The sequence below is a fragment of the Ammospiza nelsoni genome, chromosome 8, assembly GCF_027579445.1.
Source record: "Ammospiza nelsoni isolate bAmmNel1 chromosome 8, bAmmNel1.pri, whole genome shotgun sequence".
Taxonomy (NCBI): domain Eukaryota; kingdom Metazoa; phylum Chordata; class Aves; order Passeriformes; family Passerellidae; genus Ammospiza; species Ammospiza nelsoni.
Genome location: NC_080640.1, coordinates 36,758,763 through 36,778,873, shown reverse-complemented (window position 1 = coordinate 36,778,873; position 20,111 = coordinate 36,758,763). Strand labels below are relative to the sequence as shown.

At 44.5% G+C, this 20,111-nt stretch overlaps 1 pseudogene; it reads left to right on the top strand.

Annotated features, from left to right (window-relative positions):
- The first annotated feature begins 3,606 nt into the window (after positions 1–3,606).
- Positions 3,607–15,392, top strand: LOC132076112 (protein ecdysoneless homolog; annotated as a pseudogene).
- The last annotated feature ends 4,719 nt before the right edge of the window (positions 15,393–20,111 follow it).

The window sequence follows — 20,111 nt, the reverse complement described above, 5'->3', positions numbered from 1 at the left end:
AGGCTACAGCTCAAACAGCAGCCAAAATTTTGTTGAAGCCTATTATTCCAAGATTTGGATTAGAATTTGAAATGATAAAACCAAATTATTTGGGGTAAAAGTTTTTATAGTAATGAATGTATGTTTTATGTAGTTTGGCCAAACTAAGCTTCTGAGTGTTTGATATGCGTGATTTGTTTCTTTGTCAAGGTAATTATGTGTTATAGCAAAGAGAAAATGTGCAATGTGTTCCAAAGGGTGGCTAAAATGTATAGTTTATGTCACCCAGAGTTTTTTTTTTATACAAGCTACTGATGGTAAGCTTCTAACTACTTGCTTACACTTGTTACTTGAATGTGACTATTGTAAGGAGAGGTTGTATAAACATTGCCACAGGGGTTATCCACCATCAGGGCTGTGTCTGGAGCACAAACACACTGGTAAGTCATACAGTAGTGAGCTCAGTTGGAACGTACAAACAGCTTGACTACAGATGAAAACCTTGGCAATTTTGTAGATGAAATTTTAACCTTTGCTCAACCACCAGCTTGCCATCAATTCTGGAGTCATTGGGGTGAGTAACCCCACTGTGTTTGGAGGCTGAAAAACATCACAAAGAACGAATTCAGCATCTCCTGAGACACTGGTATCAGGGACTATTGCCAGCAACAGAGGTCCAGAAAGAAACAGACCACTGGACATGTGCTGGGCATGGCCTAGGCTGTCCCCCGTGGGCTTGTATTGTCTGTACAGTTTAACTCGTGGGGGAAGGGAACCAAAATAGAACAAGAGGAAAATCAACTGCTTTGTTTAACCTGCTTGAATCACTTACGTGACCAACTTACAATAGCATGCCTTTTCAGTGATTCTATAGGAACACCTTTAAGTAATAGAGATAGAACACTTCATGTAGCTGCTCAATTAATAGAAAACAGAGACCAACAAGTTTTAGCTGTAATAGCCTATGAACAGGCAAGCGAGCAAGTGTGCCATTCTGTGATAGATAATTGTGTTATCACTGACAGCTGTTGGGGGAAGGAAATTTATGAGTCACACCATAGATTTGTTTCTGCTACAGATTGGCATTGCAAGTGTGTTTACAGGTGGCAAATATTATTTAGTAATTATCCCCGTCAGAGTGCAAAGCAAACAGTAAGTTAGATCTTATAACAATCTTTTTCTGCATTGCTTAACAAAATCATTTTAGTATTTGTTTTATAGAAAAGAGTGTTAAAACATTTCCTGTGGTTGGCACATATCCAAAGCCCCATTTATTACAAAAAAAAAAAAAAAAAAGAATTGTCAATTAACCCAGGGAAAGCGACAAGACTGTGCCTCCAGACTGTAAGGATCCTGTGCCATCATCCTTGCACCCAGGTGGGCTACACAGAAAATAGTATCCTGTGCTGTAATCATTGTATTGAGGGGTGCACCCAGAAATAGTATCCTGTGCTATAATCATTGTATCTGAGGGGTGCACACAGAAATGGGATCCTGTGCTGTAATCATTGTATCCAAGGGGTAAGAGTGGAGATTGGCTCAGCAGAAATGGTATCAGCAATGAGGTTCCAGGACACAAACTCCACTACTGAGAAGACAATCTCAGCCCTTGGCTGCAGCCCGAGGGACCTTGAGAGAGGTGGAGAGTCCAGACTCCTGAGGTACCTGCTCCTGACGTGTATCCTGGTACCCTGTGCAGCTGCAACCCCTGCAATAAATGCTACCAACTCATGTGGGACAGCCACAATTCAGTGATTGTTTATGCAGTACATCACTGTGCTGATGCTGAATATTACAACTAGACAAGTTTACAAACTTGCCACAGGAATGGCTGAGCCTATTAGGGGGGAGTTAATCTAGGATTGGGCCAATAGACACCTTCCAGCCCAGATGGCCTCACAGAGGGAGAATTCCTTTGTTTCCCAAAAAGAGAAGAGTGGGGAAATTCAGAACTAAACCAGCAAGGTAAGAATAAAGGGAAAAATACAAGGGTGTTGTATAACCAATGAAGGCAGCAAGACAGCGACTGGGATTTGCCAACCTCAGGTAGAAATCTTTTTGTAGTCTTAATGCAAAAAACCACAGCCAAATTGGATTTATCAAGGTTGGATTTGTGGAGGAACTCAAATGGCTGAAAGATGGTTCTGGAGGGGCAAAGGTCTAGCTCCAGAACACATTTTAAAAGGGAATTACACCCAAATTTCTGAGAAAATAAAATGGTCTGAAGGGTGGACTTTAAGTCACCAGGTAATTGGAGCAGTTTGTATAACTTGAGAAGGAAAGAACTATACCAAAGAGGTGGGACATGCCCCCTGTGAATCTACCTTAATTGTAAATTCAGATAATAGAACTATGACCTGGTGGCCAAACAAAACCAATGGGTATTGGAGAACAACAAAGAGAAACAATTGCAAGTGGGACAATCAAATTCATCTGTGCTGGTATAATAGTTCTGTAGCTGGCCCTTACCACTCCATAGAAAATATAGATCCCTATTGGAACCAACCAGACCATATAAGTAGAACATGGAAGGCCCCTGATGAGCTATATTGGATTTGTGGACAGCGAGTGTACAGTCAGTTACCCCAGAGATGGAAAGGGACCTGTAGGTTAGGAGTTATCCAACCCTCCTCCTGCACCCTGCCCTGGTCCAAGGGAAATCCACTGGAGAAAGCTCCACTTGATAAAGCCATGGGCAATAACAAGGCAAACCTAAACCTTTTGATTAGTGGAAGCTGTAAATGGAGTGAAAATAAATGGCACACAGAAAGGATCATAAGCTTTTATGATCTGTCTATTTGGGCTCAAAACAGATCTGGGGAATATAGAACCCCAAACTATACATTAAATCATTTGATAAGACTGCAAAAGGTAATTGAGATCAGTTGGAACAAAACAGCCACCCAACAAAGCAGGCACCTGCTAGTAACAGTCTATCAGAGCAGATTGGCCTTGGACTATCCAATGGCTGAAAAAGGAGGAGTTTGTGAAAAATACAACACATCAAAATGCTGTCTAAAACCAAAAAACAATGAAAAAGTGTTGATCAAAGAAGCAAATTGTACCTGTGTAAAAGTTGGAACCCCTTTGGGGAAATCTGATGGCTTATACTAGCTGGGCTCATTATTGGAATTGTTGCCTAGACTATTTTTTATCTCCTGCGTTGTGTAAGTGAAAATACCACATATTAAATTTAATCAAAAAGAGAAATGAGGGAATGTGAAAACCTGAATTTTTGGGGATGTAGAAGATACTGAGATCCACTCTTTTAATAAAAAGCATGAATCAATATGATCAAAAGAGAAAATGGGAGAAATTGTGCTAAATGAATATGATTTATGCTAACAATTCTAACTATATTGATATTTTAGAAAATATCTTTTAAAAGTAATAGAGGAGAAGGATATGTAATTAGAGCAATGAAACAGATGTTTTCAGATGTTCATTAGAAAGTAGGATACAGGATGGAGTACTGAGATAAACAATATCCTCTAACAGAATTGGTCTTGGGATGAGCAAAGCTGGGATGATTCCAAGTATTGAATCTGAAATACCAGTCTTATCTATGAAATAATACAGCTTAGTTGGAACATAATGCTGACTTGTATAGCACAAAGTTTAACGCACATGCCCAACCTGGTTATTCAGAGGGCAGTGAGGAAGACGGTGAGCCTGCCTCTGAAGAGACCCCTAAAAGGCCAAAAGACTGCTCAGCAACAGGCGGAGCATGCACTGTCCAGTGCAGTGACATAGATTTAAATAATCGAAAACAGGATGGGATTTACAGGAAATTATTTATGAGTATGTGTTAGCATACAGTATATAAGTTGTGTTTGGATCCCTTTGCCTTTTGTAGGTGAGGTAGGGTGAGAAAAATGCTCCCCGTACCCCGATCGATCGGTTTTGCTTATGCTTTATCCAAACCACTGCCAAATTATTTTGTATCTGCTTGATTATATTTGATTGTATTATTTTATATAAAATTGCTGCTCAATTAAAATTGATGCTAAATTCTAATTTTGTGGTTTATTAAATTAGACATACAGGGACCTCATTCATAACAGTGTAGTCACTTTTGTTTTATTCTCTGTGAGAGGACACAAAGTTGGCAAAGCTTTGGTAAGATTCTGCTCCTCCCTCCTCTCTCTGAAAAAGCCGAGTCTTACAGTGCCCTGTGTAGTGATTTTGCTGCTGGTCAATCACTAGTGAACTCATTTCCTGGTGCTGTGAGATAGGCTTGGGAGAAAGTCAAAGCAGGCATAAAACTTCAAAAGGGTGTCAAGAAAATTTTATTAATAGTAACTAAAAGAAAAAAAAGTAGCAAGAATTAAAGCAAACCCTTTAGAACACTTCTCCTCCTCCCACAGCTTTTCCTTTTCCATTGACAATGTAAAGAAACAAAACCAACAATTTCCAGTTTACCGGAATTTTTACTTTCCTACCTCTAAAACACTCTTTCTTCAGTTCATTTAGGCAGAGAGGTCCCTCTTGTTAATGTTATGGAGACATCTCCATGAGAGGAAAGACATTATTCTCCTGGTCCTGAATTTGGTCACAAATGGCAGCTGCCAAGGGGAATTTCTTATGAAGCTTCTGTCATTTTCTACATCCTTCCTACAGCTTGTTTATGGGTCATGTTGACATAAGAGGTATTGTTTTAAAGATGAGCTGGTTAGAGGCAAAAGTGATTATTATTTATTTCTAAAATCATCTTCATCCCTGGGAACAGAGATTTTTCTCCTGGCAGTACGGGATTACTCTTCTCTCTCTGTTCAAACTTCTCATGGGATTACAGCTATTTTAACATCTGCTTACTTTAGTGTGGAGGCCTTTGTTGGATATCAATTTGAACCCTTCATCTCCCCATAGTTTTATGTGTTACACAGGAAAAGTGCCTTTTATCCTTAGCTTATAAGGGGATTTCAGCTTTAAAATCTATGCATCTCCTCGTCCCTCCCATCTGGGACTTAACTACCTCCTCACCGACCATGATGTTTTCATGTTGTTCCTTTACATGTTTCTATCTTGTTCTTCTCTCTCACTCGAGGGAGGACTGAAGCACTGAAAGGGTTTGTGTGCTGCTTGGAGCCTGCAGATGTTTGCCCTGACCCCGTTCCAGGCCCGGAGTTGCGGCTGGGGAGCGGCTCCGATCTGATCAGCCCGGCCGGAGCTCAGCAGCAGCAGCAGCAGCAGCAGCAGCAGCAGCAGCAGCAGCAGCAGCAGCAGCAGCAGCAGCAGCAGCAGCAGCAGCAGCGCTCGGGGCTGGGCTGGCTGGGACAGGGGCGGCTTCTCCTTGCCCTGCCCGATGGCTGCGGCCGCTTCTCTGCGGTAAAATCCCGATGCTGGCCTGGGGCTGCTCCCGGGGCTCGGCTGGGCCGGGCTGGGGCTGTAACAAGCAGTGAGATGAGAGCAAGGCCGGCTCCATCCGGCCTGCAGCATCCCCCTCTCCCTGCCCGGCAGCGGGGCCGGGGGAGAAGGGACCCAGCCCGACCCCGTGGCAGCGCCCACCCGGCTGTGGTACCTCACTCCCGATCAGACGGGGAAGAGGAAATTCCCGGGTTCCTTTGGTTTTTAGCAGTGTCTTTCAAAAAGGCATGTTCAGCTTCTTAGTGTTTCAACAGACTGCTAGACAGAAAGCTTGTCTATCACTTCCCTAAATTCCTCCCATGTCAAACTATGACTCACTGTAATACTCTCTTGCCCTCAGTTTAGTTTGTAGAATCATCTTGAAAATGGTACTGAGAAAATGCCTGAAATACAGTGGAAAAACCTCTGTTCACTGTCCTGTTAAAATGTAGAAGTTTAATAAAGATGAATAGGAGACAAAACAACACAGCAGAGGTTACAGCCAAGTGAGTCTTGGCCTTCAGCCAAGAGCACATCTGCTAGTTTGGAACCACCCTTTATACAGCATTTCTATTGCATCAGCCTGGTGCAAAGTTCAACTTTTCCCCAAACTGGTTTACATGCCCCATGAACTGTTTTACATGGCTCCTCCTCGGGTCCTGCTTTTTAGAGCATGCACATTTCTTGGTTGTGGTTTTAGTCCATTTAATCATCACCTTCAGTTCTTGGGCCTGGGTCCACACTGCCTTCAGAAGATGAGTGCTGATAGTTGGCATCATATATTCCTTGGATATTATCTCAACCAAGCAGGCATTTTAACACAAGCATATCTAGATCAGCTATTTCTAAGTTTTAGCTAGCAACAGAAATATAAACTATATCCTTATAGCAAAGTTACTTTAACACCACAAATATAGAATCCATTTTAATATTTGAAAACAGGCAATACTATAATATATATCTAAAACAGTGTTCATTTTTTTACACTTTACCTGAAATTGTTGTTTACCAGTTGATTTTGATGCTGAAACCATTCATTGTAGCTACTCTCCATACAAAGAAATATTTAGACAGATTTGCCCTTACTGCCAGTAGGAGAGAATTTTCAGTAATTTTTGCAGTTTGTAATAGTAGTCTTAGTATTTGTGTGCATTAAAGTGTTCATCCAGCCACACTTCATGTAAAAACAGAATTGCCAAAAAAACAAATGTTTTAAGTTGGAACTGAAGTGTTTCTCTATTTAATGTTCTTTTGTGTGTCAGAGAAGATTTGGGCTTAAAAGATGAAAATCTGCCTCTGTTGAAAATAAAGAGAAATTTTACTTTTATGGAACCCTCATTTTGCCTCAGATGTCTGTGACTCCTTATTGGTTTTGCCCCCTGAATGTGAATGCAATTTTCAACACCAGCTGGGCTTTGTTGGAAATGGTATTGGGGACCCACAAGAAAAGTTCCTCATTTTAGTGGCTGAGATCATGGTGAGGTTTTTAGCATTTCCTTCTCTCAGGTGGGATCTGATGGCCCTGAGGTGGCCTTGTCTCCTCAGGGATTTCATGCCCTGAGGAAGCAAAGGCTGATGGAATGTGCTTCATCCTCTCCTGTCTAATGGGGAGGAACAGCACCCAGCAGAGCTGGAATCACCTTCTCCATTCCTGATTTCTGCTGCCAACAGATCACTGGGCTCCTTCAGGGTCCAGAAGTCACTTTTCCTTTTGGATGGATGGCCTGAAGGCACCCAGGGGCTGCAGGTTAGGACAGCTTCAGAAATCCCTTTGGCTTGGAAGGATCATTCTACCTAAGAGCTGAATGGGCTATGCCAACCCCAGAGCGAGAGGGACTCACGGCAACAGAATTAAAGGCTGGTGAGAGAACCCAAAGAAGAGACTGTAACATGCAGAGCAGGTGAGAGAGAACCAAAGACTGAAGATGTAAAAAAAGTGGAGTTGAGCTTCCACCAGCTTGAAGATTGTTTAACACTTTGGGTGGGGAGTTTGAATTGTATCATTTATTGATGTAATTGTCCTGTTTTAATAAATGAGAATCACAAGCATCTGTTGAGGGGAAGTACACAGGGAACCATCAGAGGTGTTGGGGCAGTTTCCTTAAGGACCAACAAGTAGAGTGAAACAAGAAATAGAGGGCAATACCAGGTTGGCCCCTGTGTTCACCACCAAGAAGATTCCACAGCCCTGCTGTGGGCAGCAATCCCATAGGCATGGCAAGGTGGGGGCAAGAAAGGCACCCCAGACCTCTTTCATTGCTCAGCTGTCTTTTAATACAACAGGAACCAGAAGGCAAGACTGAGTTGGTCTCTGTACTCACCACTAAGATACACCTGCCATGAATTGTTTTGTGGAGAAAAGAAGAAACCTCACAACTTTATAAAAGTTGTAAAGCTCGGTATGTTTATTTACGGCGCAGGACACATGCGGAGAAAACTCTCCTCAAAAAAGCATGCGTACCTCTGAGAACTTCAGATCTCCTTTTATCCCCCTCTCAAATACATATGCATACAGTTCAGGAATGTACTTTAGTGCTTTACCATGTACGTTTGATAATGGATAATCCTGAACTTATTCTAACTAATATTAACAAAACTACAGTAGGATGACACAACTTCTTAAGAATTCTATTCGTAGTTGGTGACCACCTAAAGACCACATCCCACCAGTGATGATCTGCATTTTGTTCTATTCTTTGCAGAATTCTAGTTATTTCTTTTGTATCATGTTGGATAGTAATTAAGGTTTTCTTTCCACTTTCTTGGATTTCCTTCAAGATTTCCAATAGGTCTTGGTGCTTAATTAATTGTTTTACTAATGTAGGGTCCATCCCAATAGGGATAGGTGATAATATGAGTTACATTGTGTAATTGGTTTTAACCAGCTGGTGGGATGTCACTGGGGCTGAGTACAAAAAATCACACTCGATAATCTTAACAAAATTACAAATACAGAAATTAGAATTATTTCTACTAGACAAAATAACATCATTGCTATAAATTTTTACAGCAGAACAGGCAGTTCTCAAGCATACACACCCTTTTTCAGTATATACGAGCATAGTTTTCTGGTCAGTGACTGGATGAATTTCAAAGTGGCAAATACTCTGTTCAGTGTCTAAACACACATCTTGGGCATAAATAGTATTGCTTTCACGAATGAATCCCATCTGCTCTCTAGTAATGCAGGATTCTAAGTTTACTGTCTCCCACTTTTCATTCATCTTTCATGCCCACACTCTATGTTCTAAAGGGTATTGTTTTTTCATGGTTTAATCTTAGGGCAATGATGGGATGGATAACATAAACAGTGGCATGTATGGTAAGCACAAAGGCAGTGGCCACATTAGAAACAGGATTATAGGTGAAATTCACCATAGCCCACCAGGATTGAAACTTCCTTTCAAAATCAATTGCATTATCCCAAACAATTCTCCGAATTTCAGCTGGAAAATTACCTTAACCCTTTTCTCGTATGATCAGAGCTGCTGTTGCCTGCATCCATAACTGTGCTTGTATACAACTGAAAGCTAAAGGCACATTATCTTGAACTATACTAAGTGCTTCTACTATAAACTCCTGTTGGCGGCGGCGGCGGGCCCGGGCGGCGAGGCGCTGCTGCGGCGCTGCGCTGAGCTGGCCCTGGTGCGCTTGGCCCCGCTCCTGGCCGCCTGCGTGTGGCAGCGGAAGCCGTTCCGCCTGCACTACGTGCCGGGCCGCGGTGAGCCGGGAGCGGGCCGGGAGGCGCGGCGGGAGGAGCGCCCGGAGCCGGGGAGACTGGGAGGGGGAGCCGGCGGCTGGGAACCGGGAGAGTGTGAGGGGGATCCGGCGGCCGGGAACCGGGAGAGAGTGAGGGAGTACCGGGAGAGTGTGAGGGGGAACTGTGGCGTGTGAGGGGGACCCGGCGGGCTGGAACCGGGAGCGTGTGAGGGGGGACGCGGCGGGTTCCCAGACTCTCGCTGTCACAGCACGGGTTAACCCAGTGAGGCATCTGGTGCCACCTCCCTGCTGCAGCAGTGCCATCCCCGAGCACAGGACACAAGATTCTGTCAGCAGGGTCTGGGATATCCACAGTGAGGGAGACTCCGCAGCCTGTGTGGACAATCTGTTGCTGGGCACGGCGTTGCTGAGCCGCCTCTCCTCTCTGTGGCCCGTGCAGGCGAGATCCCGGCGCACTTGGGCGGCACCACGGAGTTCGGGGATAACGTGGAGGATGAGTGGTTCATTGTGTAGCTGCTGCGGGAGATGAGCAGGGAGTTGCCGGGGCTGGCAGCCAGGTAAGGCGGGTGCTGCTGAGCTGCTTTAGTGGGAGGGCTGCCAAGGGGCAGTGTCTGTGCTCTGAAAGTCCTGTCTTACCATGGCCCATCCTTGGAGGTGTTTCCCCATCCCAGACACGTTGGAAGTGTCCAAGGGCAGGTTGGATGGGGCTTGGAGCAGCCTGGGCTAGTGGCTCTTTAAGGTCCCTTCTAACCTTAGACTTTCTATGAGTTTATGACTGTTAAAAAAACCCCAGCAGACATAGATTCAGAAGTGTCCCTGGGGGTAGGGAATGCTCTGGGCTGGAGTGTTGCTGTCTATGTAAGGACACAGGCTTTGTCTAGTACAGGTGAAATAATGAGCAGACACCTTCACCTGGATATGGATGGCTGCTAATGGCCATGGATAAGAATGGAGATCATTAATTTGGTCAGTAGCAAAAAATTGCCCCTACTCCAAGATTCTTAAAAGGGCTGGAACACAAGACCAAATTGGGTTGTAAGTGTGTACCTGGAGTGTCAGGCTCATCTTTCCTCTTGTTTGAGGGAACAGAAAGAGTGAGGGAGTTGAGAACGTTGCATTCAGGGCTTTTCTTAGGATCAGGAACCAGCAGAGGTCGCATGTGACACCTGAAATGCTGCTTTTAATGCCTGTGATGTTCTGAAGCAGTTAGGCTATGCTGGTTCTCCTGAAGCACTTCTCTAGCTGAAGAGAGACGTGGTGTTATTGTTGTTAAGGAAAGAAGATACATTTAATGAAACTTGTGCCAATTCAAATAGGGATTTTCCAGAATATCAAGGATTTTTCCTAATAAATTTAGAATGACAGAAGTTTATATTTTCTTGGAGATTTCAATTTGGAACAAACTTTATGAAGCCTGAAAAGCAATTTATCAGAAAAATCTTTCTAAGATATATTTTGAATGCAGTCTCAGGCACTGCCTGTAATATGGGTGCCTCCAAAGCCACTCTGGTGACCTGGAGGGAGCTTGCTGGCTGTCCCCAGCCCAGTCCCACTGCAGGGAGTGTTTGTTTCTGCTCTGGCTGTTGCAGGTGACTTTCACTCGGTGTTTATGTGCACAGCTGGTGCAGCAGCAGTTTGTTCCAGACAGACGCAGTGGATACACCCTGCCAGCCCCAGCTCATCCTCAGTACAGAGCCTGTGAGCTGGGCATGAAGCTGGTAATGATTCCTGGGGCATTTTGGCCTTGGTTCATGCATGTCCAGGGAATGGGTCCTTGTCTGGAAGTTGCCTGCTTGTCCAGAAAGCTGTGAGCAAAGTCTGTGACACCTTGAGAACCTCTTGTTGTTGCATCTTTTGTCTGCAGGCTCATGGCTTTGAAATGTTGTGCTCCAAGAGCAGTAAAGTGGCTCCTGATGCCAAGAGAAGTGTGTTAAGCAGTCTTCTGTGGGAGAGATTGCTCAGGAGCTTGAAGGAGAAGGATTATTTCAAGGTCTGTGAGTATTTCAGTGTCTGTGGCTTTTAAATATGCCAAGGAAAATACATTTTAACCCTTGAAATTGTGTGAGGCGTTGCAGTGGGACCAGAGCTTGAATCCTTATCTCGTGTGAAATGAATTATGTGTTTAAATGTGCAGTTTCCTGCCCTTTGTAAGGAATTTATTTTGGAAATTAAAAAGGAAAAAGTAGGATGTGGGGATTGATTCATTCATCTAAAGCAAGGGGAGAAATACACTTGAGTGAAGAAAACCCCCATATGTGATTGTGTGAGGTGTAACTGATTTCACTGGTTTACATTTCATTTCCACCCCTCTAGAATTCAATATTCTTCAAGATCCATACATAACACCATAGACCTATCTGGGCCCATGCAAGTGTAATTTTTATGTGTTTGTGGTTTTTGTGGGTTCTGGGGGTTTTAGTGAGGTTTTGTGGGTTTTTTTTTTAAAGATATCTTTGACTACTTCTTTGGAGTTAATAAATGGGACATAAATTGACTACTTACTTGAAGGTTATAAAATTGGACAACTTTATTGAGATTCTTAGGTTAATATCCTTTTATATACTCCATATACAGGAATGCCCCTTTGCTTTATTGAGTTCCAAGTGTAGATGGCCAAGAGGTTTTAGTTGTTCTGGTTCTCTCAGCATTTCTGTGTGACCAACAGTCATCCTTAGGAAGCCTGACTGGGAAGAAGAAAGGGGAGGGAGAATTGTTTGGCTTCATGCCTGTGACTTGCATTCAATAGGGAGAAATGGAAGGATCAGCCAAGTACCTGGAACTGTTGCACATGGCAGAAGATCACTTCCAGCAATCTGTTGCAGTGCCAGAAATGTGAGAGCTACTTGAAATTCATGAGTGTCATATACCCTACAAATCCTGTAAGTGACCTTTTAAATGCTTGTTACAAACACCTGAACCCTTTTCTCCACTGCTCATTGAACATGGAAGCTGTGGCCAGGACATACAAGTACTAATTCCTCTGGAATGCTCCACTGGGAGAAGTTCTGGCTTGAGTAACTCTTTTATCTTGGTTTTGTGAAATGCTGAGCTCTTCCAAGTGGATTCCAAGTGGTGACTGCAAAGCAATTTTTGCTTGGTTGACTGTAGAAAGTGTAGAAAAGTTTCATTGAAAAGCAGTCTCAGTGAATAATGAATACAGAGTAATCTGTCTCCTTTGCTCAAGGAGCTGGCTGTGGATTTCTCTGGGAGATCAAATCCAAAAAGTAAATCACTACAGAAATATCTGAAGCTTTGGCAGGTCATAATATCTTGACTGTTATTTTTTTCAGTTTACAGACTGTGCTGGTTGGGATCTGGTAATCTTCATATAAACCAAGGCAAATTAAATGTAATGGAAAAGAGCCATGACCAATGGGCTTTGGAGCCATCAGCTGGGAATTGCAGGGACTGACTGTGTCCTGTTTTAGCTAATACTCTGTGTAGTGCTCTGCTACTTCCCCACTACTACAGACAACCCCCATTGATCTGAAGGAATTGGGAGAGAAGCAGCTTATCTTCCTGCAGAGGATGGTGAGCTGGATGGGGGAATTATTCCTATTACAGATGGTTATTTGTGGGGGGAGAGGGGCAATGCTGACAGCTGTGAAGGGAGAGCAAATCCAGCCTTCCTTAAGACTAAACACTGGATTGGCTCTCCCAGTTTAGAGTAAGCCTTTCTTCCTCCACTCAGTGGCCAAAGGCTTCTCAGTGACTAGAATGGTCTCTCTTAATGTGAGCTCTGCAAAGCAGAGTTTTTAAGTAGTGACAAGAAATCTGCACTCAGTTCTTCTCAGCCTCTCTCTGCCTTTGCTGTGTGTGACCCCGGACCAGCACAAGAACTGAACTGCAGAACTGAGCTGCAGGATGGTTGCAGTCCTGTCAGTCAGCTGGTTTGGGCCTGTGGGCCAGCAGGCTTGTGCAGAGTAACAGATCTGTGCTGTGTCCTTTCAGATGACAGCTGGCTGGATATTACACCAGGTGCTCTGGATCAGATGCTGAAGGAGACAAGAAATGAGTCCCTTCCTTCCCCAAAGGAGGAGGAGCAAAACTATGACTTGGAAACAGTTGCTGAGAGCATGAAGGCTTTTGTGTCCAAAGTCTCCACACAGGAAGGAGCAGAACTGCCATGGTAGTAGCACCTGGAGTTTGGGTCTGGTGTGGAATGTTGCACTGTGCTGCAGCCCTGTGGTTGGTTCTGTGATGCAGAGAATCAGAGTTTGAAGGTGCTGTGCTGAGCAGGGCCTAAAGCAGAGCCAGAGCAGTGAACCTGTACTTGCTTTAAATCAGTTTGGTGCCACTCTGGCACTGGTGCAGGTTCAAGTGCTGCAAGCTCAGCTGCTCTCTGTCCCTCAGTTGGATTTTGTGGTCTTCACAATTTTTCTCTTTTTCTGCCAAGTATTCTTCCACTCACTGTTTGATGTCTCATCCATATGTCCCAGCTTCAGTCCTGGCTTGAGAGAAATCAATATGGCTTGTGCCTGTGTCAGGCTTATGCAAGCATAGAAGCTTCATTTGCTTAAAAATATTTTTATGTTTCAGGTCATCTGATGAATCCCATGTTACCTTTGATGTGGATTCTTTTACAAAAGGCCTGGACAGAATTTTAGGTGAGATTGCTTCTTTCTTTGAAACAGATGCCAGCACTGATTTCTTTGCTGTAGTACTGACACCAAATCATGTGCAGGGGCAGACTCGGAGGAGCTGGATTATGATGATCTGGATGAAGAGGAGGAGTTTGGGTTCTCAGCTGAGGATGATGAAGAGCTGGATGCTGGGAATGGAAGGCAGGAGCAGAAGGTGTCTCCTGAGGAGCTCGTGGGCAGTCTCAAGGCGTACATGAAGGAAATGGACCATGAGCTGGCACAGAGCAACGTTGGGAAAAGTTTCAGCAGCCCCAAGAGAGGGGTGAGTGTGCCTTGAGCTCTGATTTGCAGCAGTAATTTCCAAGCAGGAAATGTGCTGCAAGTGGCCATTCTGAGTAATGGGATTGGAACCTTCCCACGTGCAAGCAAAGTGTGCTGGACCTGCACCATCATACATTTTTTATAAACTAAAGCTTACCTAAGCTTGGAATTTGCCCATCTTTTCTAAGGCTTAGTTTTAGTTTGCCCATCTTCTCCCTATTTTCAGTAGTAGGGCAAGCAGCTGCAGCTTCACTTGTGAGTTCCTGTAGTAGTTTTCTCCCACAGGAAGCAGAGCCAGGAATCAGCAACACTTTCTGTCCTTCTCTTGGAACTTAATGTGGGTAATGGAGAGTGGTGATTTTCAGTTGTCATGAGCATTTGGTGTCTGAATTCCTGTCTGTCAGGACTCAGGAGTGTACTGGACTTTGTTGGCTGCAGAATTGTTGTTTCTTTTCTCCTGTGGTTTGCCTTTTTTCCCCCTTAAATCTGCTCATGCAATTTGATAAAGCTTTCTCTTTGTACTCCCTGCAGGCAAGTTCTGTTGGAGCAGCCCCATGTGAGAGTGCTGGCCCTGATTGTGGAGCTGAAGCTGCTGAGCTGGCAGCCCTGGCTGTGGACATGAACCTGGTGGCAAAGCTGCTCGAGTCCTACAGTGCCCAGGCTGGCCTGGCAGGACCCAGCTGGAACATTTGACAGAGCCTGGGGGTGAATTTACCTGAGAGCACAGAGCTCACTGGCAGCTGAGCAAGGCTCAGGGAGGCGAGCCTTTGCACAAGACATGGCTGCTGGGGAGATGGAGCACAGACAAACGAACAGGATGTGGAAGAAGAGGCCAAAGGTTTTAATTTGGAGCATTCTGTTCATTCTGTGTCACTTCAGCAGAGTGAATTTACCTTCAAAAGCTTCTGTTTGCACACTGTCTTGGGTGGAAATGAGATTTTCCCAGTGCTAGCACAATTCCAGAAAACTGGAAAATGATGTTGAATACATGACTCAAATGATGTTTTGTTCTATTAGAAAACCTCTCTCCTGTTTTTCCATTCAGTGATCCAATTTGCCACGTTTCTAAAATGTTCTTTTACCCATTGCTGAGTGGGTTCAATATCTGGGGAGCAGTTCTTGTTCTGAAAATGCTGCTGCCTTCAGGGGCAGGTGGGGAAATACCACATTGCAGGAAGAGTAATTGGATCAAATGTGTAAATATTGGCCAGAAATATTTTTTATTTTTTTTTCAATAAAACAAGAAATACAACTTGATTACTGAATTTTTGAAGGTATGCATAACTTCCTCAGTGCAGTATCAGTTCTTGAAGTGAAAATATTTTTGTAATTGGTCATTTTCTGAATGAATTCCATTACTGCTGAATGTTGATATACAGCTACTGCTGGCATGATGTGAGCCCAGGCTGAGCAGTTTTGTTTTTTTTTTAGTGAAAATGTGGCTGGAAGGCAAGCAGCATGTTTCTTTCATGTGGAATGAACAATCTATTTTAAATATGACAGCTTTGGTTTCAACAAGATGAATTTGAAATAAAATACGTAGAAATTCTTGATGTATAGACACCAACAGTGCAGTCCTGCTGAGTCCAAATCAGCTTCTTAATTTCTCTTTATTTCATTTTCATTCAGCAATGAATGAGTTCTCCTGCACTGATGTTGTGTAATTTCCTTTGTCAGCAGTTCAGGGAGAGCACTGGCAGGTTGGACAGGGATTAGAGATGGACAGCAAGAGCTGGGAAGTATGAAGAAGGTTCTGCTACATTTCAAGCTTGAGAGGTGAGGGAGACAGACAAATCTGTGGTGGAAAAATGAAGTTAACAGAGATTTTCTAATTGAGAGAAAGCCACTGAGCAGTTAGTGGTGTCAAACAGAGGTACTTGAACCTTGGGAAGGGTTGGTGTTTGACCAGGAAAGGAAATTTACACTGAAAATACATAAAATTCTCCACTGATGAGTAGCTAGATCAAGTTTAGATACTTTAAAAAACATAATTGAGTTGAAGAACATGATCACATTGAACTGCTGTGTGGCCTGTGCTATAGAAAAGGTCCAAATAGATGGAGGGACTCCCTTAGTGCATGAGGAGAACTCCTAAGCTGAGGTTCAGAACAAAGCTGCTCTTTTGCAAACACTCCAGCTGCTGTTGCTGCTTGGATAATCTGACTTTTCCATCAGTGGGGCTTGGATTTCTCTGGGGCTCTGCTCATCCCAACTCTTTCCATTTGTTCAGCAGCTTCCCAGTGGAGCCCTGCAAGGCTCTGGGAGTGCTCCCAGGAGAGTTTGCCATGGAAGAAGAAGCATTTCCATGCTGCCTCTTCCTCTGCTTTGAGGTAACACACGAGGCATCTCCACTTTTAATTCTGAGAGTGTTTTTAGTGAAGAAAGCCTGATGGAATTAATTAGGGAAGACAAGTGGTGTGTGGGGTTCCCTTTCAATGGATTTCTGTCCAAGTGTATTCTGGAGTTGTTTAACTGGTTAATTTTCCCTTATAGTCTGTGTTTCAACTGAGGGAATCCCCTGCAATGCTGATACCCTGCAATGCTGAGGGTATCAATGGAAAGAAACCCTGCCTTGGCCATTATTTCAGGGCTGTCAATGGATGAGGAATCCCCATATTCTTGCTGAAATAGATCAGGGAACACTCTTTATGATGGTATTTGTGGGTTTGAAATGAGATAAAACCTTCAATTTTCATCATCTTTAAATTGACAAGGTATCTCTATTGTGCCTTATTTTTAGGGTTGAAATTGGTAGAAACCCCCACTGATTCCATCATTTGAGGGATTTATATGGAGGGGCCACACAGGCTGGAAAAAAAGAGGCACAAAGGGCAGCAAAAAAAAAGGTGGAAGAAAAGTTGGTAGAAAAGGGGTGGAAAAGAAGGTCTCAAAAACAGGTAGCAAAAAAAAGGACAGAAGAAAAAAATGGAGGGGAAAAAGGGGCAAAAATTGAGAAAATTGCAGCAAAAAACAGGGGGGGAAGGGCTGAAAAAACAGGAAAAAAGCAGCAAAATGGGGGGAAAATAGCAGCAGGAAAAGGGGGGAAGAGTGAAAAAATGGAGATGGCATAATGGTGAAAAGGTGGTTTTGGAATCCATAAAGTTAGAGAGTTTTTGGGAAATGGTTAAAATGGTTAAAAAAAGTTTGTAGGCCTCAGGCTGAAGTTCTGTTACAGCAGAAAAGTTTCCCAAGCAGTAGACGTGACAAATAACAATAGGCCTCTGTAGAATTGGCTTTAGGATGGCAACAAGGTTATTTAATGTATATCTTTAGAGGTTAGCATGAATAGAACTCTGTTCTTTGTCTCTTATGAACCAGTCTTTGTTTTAGCTACGATTACGTATGTTTTATAAGATTGGATAGAATGCTTGTCAATACGTGTTTTCTGTGTGTGATTGGCTGAAATCTAGACGGAGATGATTTTATGTATTTCTGTATCAGCTCTCCCGGAGAGGACATTTTGGTGTGGATCAGTGAGCTGTCATGTCTCCATTTTGTATTTTGAGACTGCTGTGCTGGAAATAAAAGCAAAAATCTCTTCACTGGTCTGGTTACAATGTTATCCATATTTGGATATTTTGCTGCGGCCTAGTGGGTTCCTTTTATAAAATGTGGGTTCCTGACACAATTGGACTTATATCTACCCTTTCTCCCGCAATAAGATGGCATTTAGGAAGCAGGAAAGCTCTAGAAAGGTGAGGAGAAAAAGGTGCAAAACATGAGAGGAAAAAAAATGGAAATATGAGGGGAAAAGAGCAGGAGTCCCAGAGACACCCCCAGAGCTCAGGCCCCCCTCCCAAATCCCACAGACACCCCCAGGTACCCCCAAGAAAGCCCCTGCAAACCCCACAGACTCCTGGGCCTGGATTCCTGCAGGAACACTGGGGAACAACTGGGCTCCTTGCAGCGGGATGGAAACAACGGCCAGGGCTGGGAATGTGTGCCCACTGTGCTGCCAGGCTGGGAATCAGCTGGGTGGGGCCGTGCCATGGCAGAGGCTCCTGAACAACTGCCAGGTTTGTGGGTTCCAGCTGGAGCTGAGAAGCAAAGGGATTAGTCCAGGCAGGAGAACATCCCATTGTGGGCTACTGCTGCAAAGTGGGCATGTTTGGAACAGAGCCTCTCCTACAGAAGGCCAACGCTGCCTGATGGAAATTGCCAAGGGCACGAGGCTGGAAGTGAAGAGCAGAGCTGCTGTGAAGGGAAAGCTCAGTTCATTCAGAGAGATCACACAGGTCCCTTGAGCACTGTTACAGGTAGGAAGCAGAAAATGAGAGATTTCCAGGAAAGCCTTTGTAGTTTGGTGGGGAAAAGGAGTCGTGATACCCAATGGCTGCAGGGATGGTGATCCAAATTAGTTCTGAGCAGATTTCCTTTTTTTTTTTTTTTAATTGGTGAGGGTTATTAACCTTACCTGCAGTTTTAAGGCGAAACAGTTGTGGAATCTATTCTAGTTTAATCTAGCTGTCCTCCATGCTGCATACTCACAGCAGCCATATTGAACTGTCATATGATGTGTGAATTTGCTTGTGTCCCTATCCCAAATGTCATCCTTCCTGGTTTACAACTTCTTTTTAACATGCTAGTAAATCTTCCGCGTCCCTCTGCAGTATTTCCATGGGTAAACCCACTGAAGAGCACAAGCTAAAGGATGCTACCTCCGGCTGAGCACAGGGAGCAGTGGGAAAGGATGTTATATCAGCATTTTCTGTCCCTGTGCTGATACTGTTCTCCCTGGGAGGCCGGTGGGAAATCCCTATTTCTGCTGCTCTGCTCTTCCTGATGTTTGTCATACGTGATGCAAACCCCAGTTTTGCCCCTGTAATGATGATTCTGGACATGTCTGAGTGTACCTGCTGTCCTTGGAAATGCCACTGATGGTTATTAAGGAGAAGGCAAGTGCCACCATTTCTGTGTGGGAACGGAAACGTGTGGCCGTCCCTCAGTGCAGCTCTTTTAGTAACAGCAGTCAGTGGCCATTGCTGGTGCAGTTCTGTTATCATTTTTTCTTATACCATTCTATTTTATTGCCTTCACACTTCCCACCCTTTTATGTGCTTTACTTTTTAACCAGCACTGCCCCAATGGTCCCTGGGTGCAGCTCATTTACAGAACAGGGCCCGTCCCAACAGGCAGCTGCTGCAGCCAGGGCAGGGGTAGGGCAAGGCCCATCACAACACTGGTGGTGCACACAGACTGTTGGCTTTTGCAGTTTAGGCAGATCAAATGAATCCCAATTGTCAGAGATTTCCAACACCTGCTATTTCTCCCCTCTTTTCCTGCATGCATTTGACAGCTCTTTTGTTTCCTCCCATAGAGCTGGAAAGCAAAATGCCCACCTGCCCCATGGCCATCCCCACCACCTTGTCCCCCTTTCTCTCCCCTTAACTTTGCAGCACTTTCTCCCTCCTCCTCCTCTCCCTGCCAGCTCCAGCAAAGCCATTTCCCCCACTGGCACCAGCTGCTTCCTGTCCCTCGCTCCCATTTTGCCCACTCTGAACTCCTGGAGCCACCTGCCCGCAGACCCGCAGCCGCCGTGGGGCCGGGTAATGGTGCAGGGAATGCTGGCAGGGATTCTTGGGCTGGGCTGGGCCAGGCCAGGTGCCCGGGGCCAGCAGAAGTGCTCTGAGCCTCTGCTCCTGCCCCTGGGCAGGCAATAGAACACAGCAGGAAAGGCTCGGGGCTCTCAAGAGAGGCAGCCAGAGATCTCTCACCCATCATGGGCCTAACAGGTCCAGACTAGGGAATTACATTTATTAGAATTTTTATCATCCAAATCAGAACAAGAGAATGAGATGTATACCAAATCCTAAAAATGCACCTTCCTGACACTGTTGTCTCCTTCCTGGGCTTCACTTTCTCCCCAGTTCCCTCCCTCCATCCTCCACACACAGTGGCACAGAAGGATGGGGGGGTTACAGTCACATCATGTCATGTCGCTGCTTCTCCCTCTGAGAGAGAAATCCTTGTCCTGCTCCAGCCTGGGATTCCTTCCACAGGAGGACAGTCAGATCCTTTGCAGACAGACAGATAGACAGACAGGCAGACAGCAGAGCCTTCTTCACAGACAGGTGCCTGATGCCAATAGTGGGATTCCTCCTCAGCATGTGTCAGCGGTTCTTCTTCCTCTTCCGAAGACAGTCCAAAAATGTTCCATTTTGG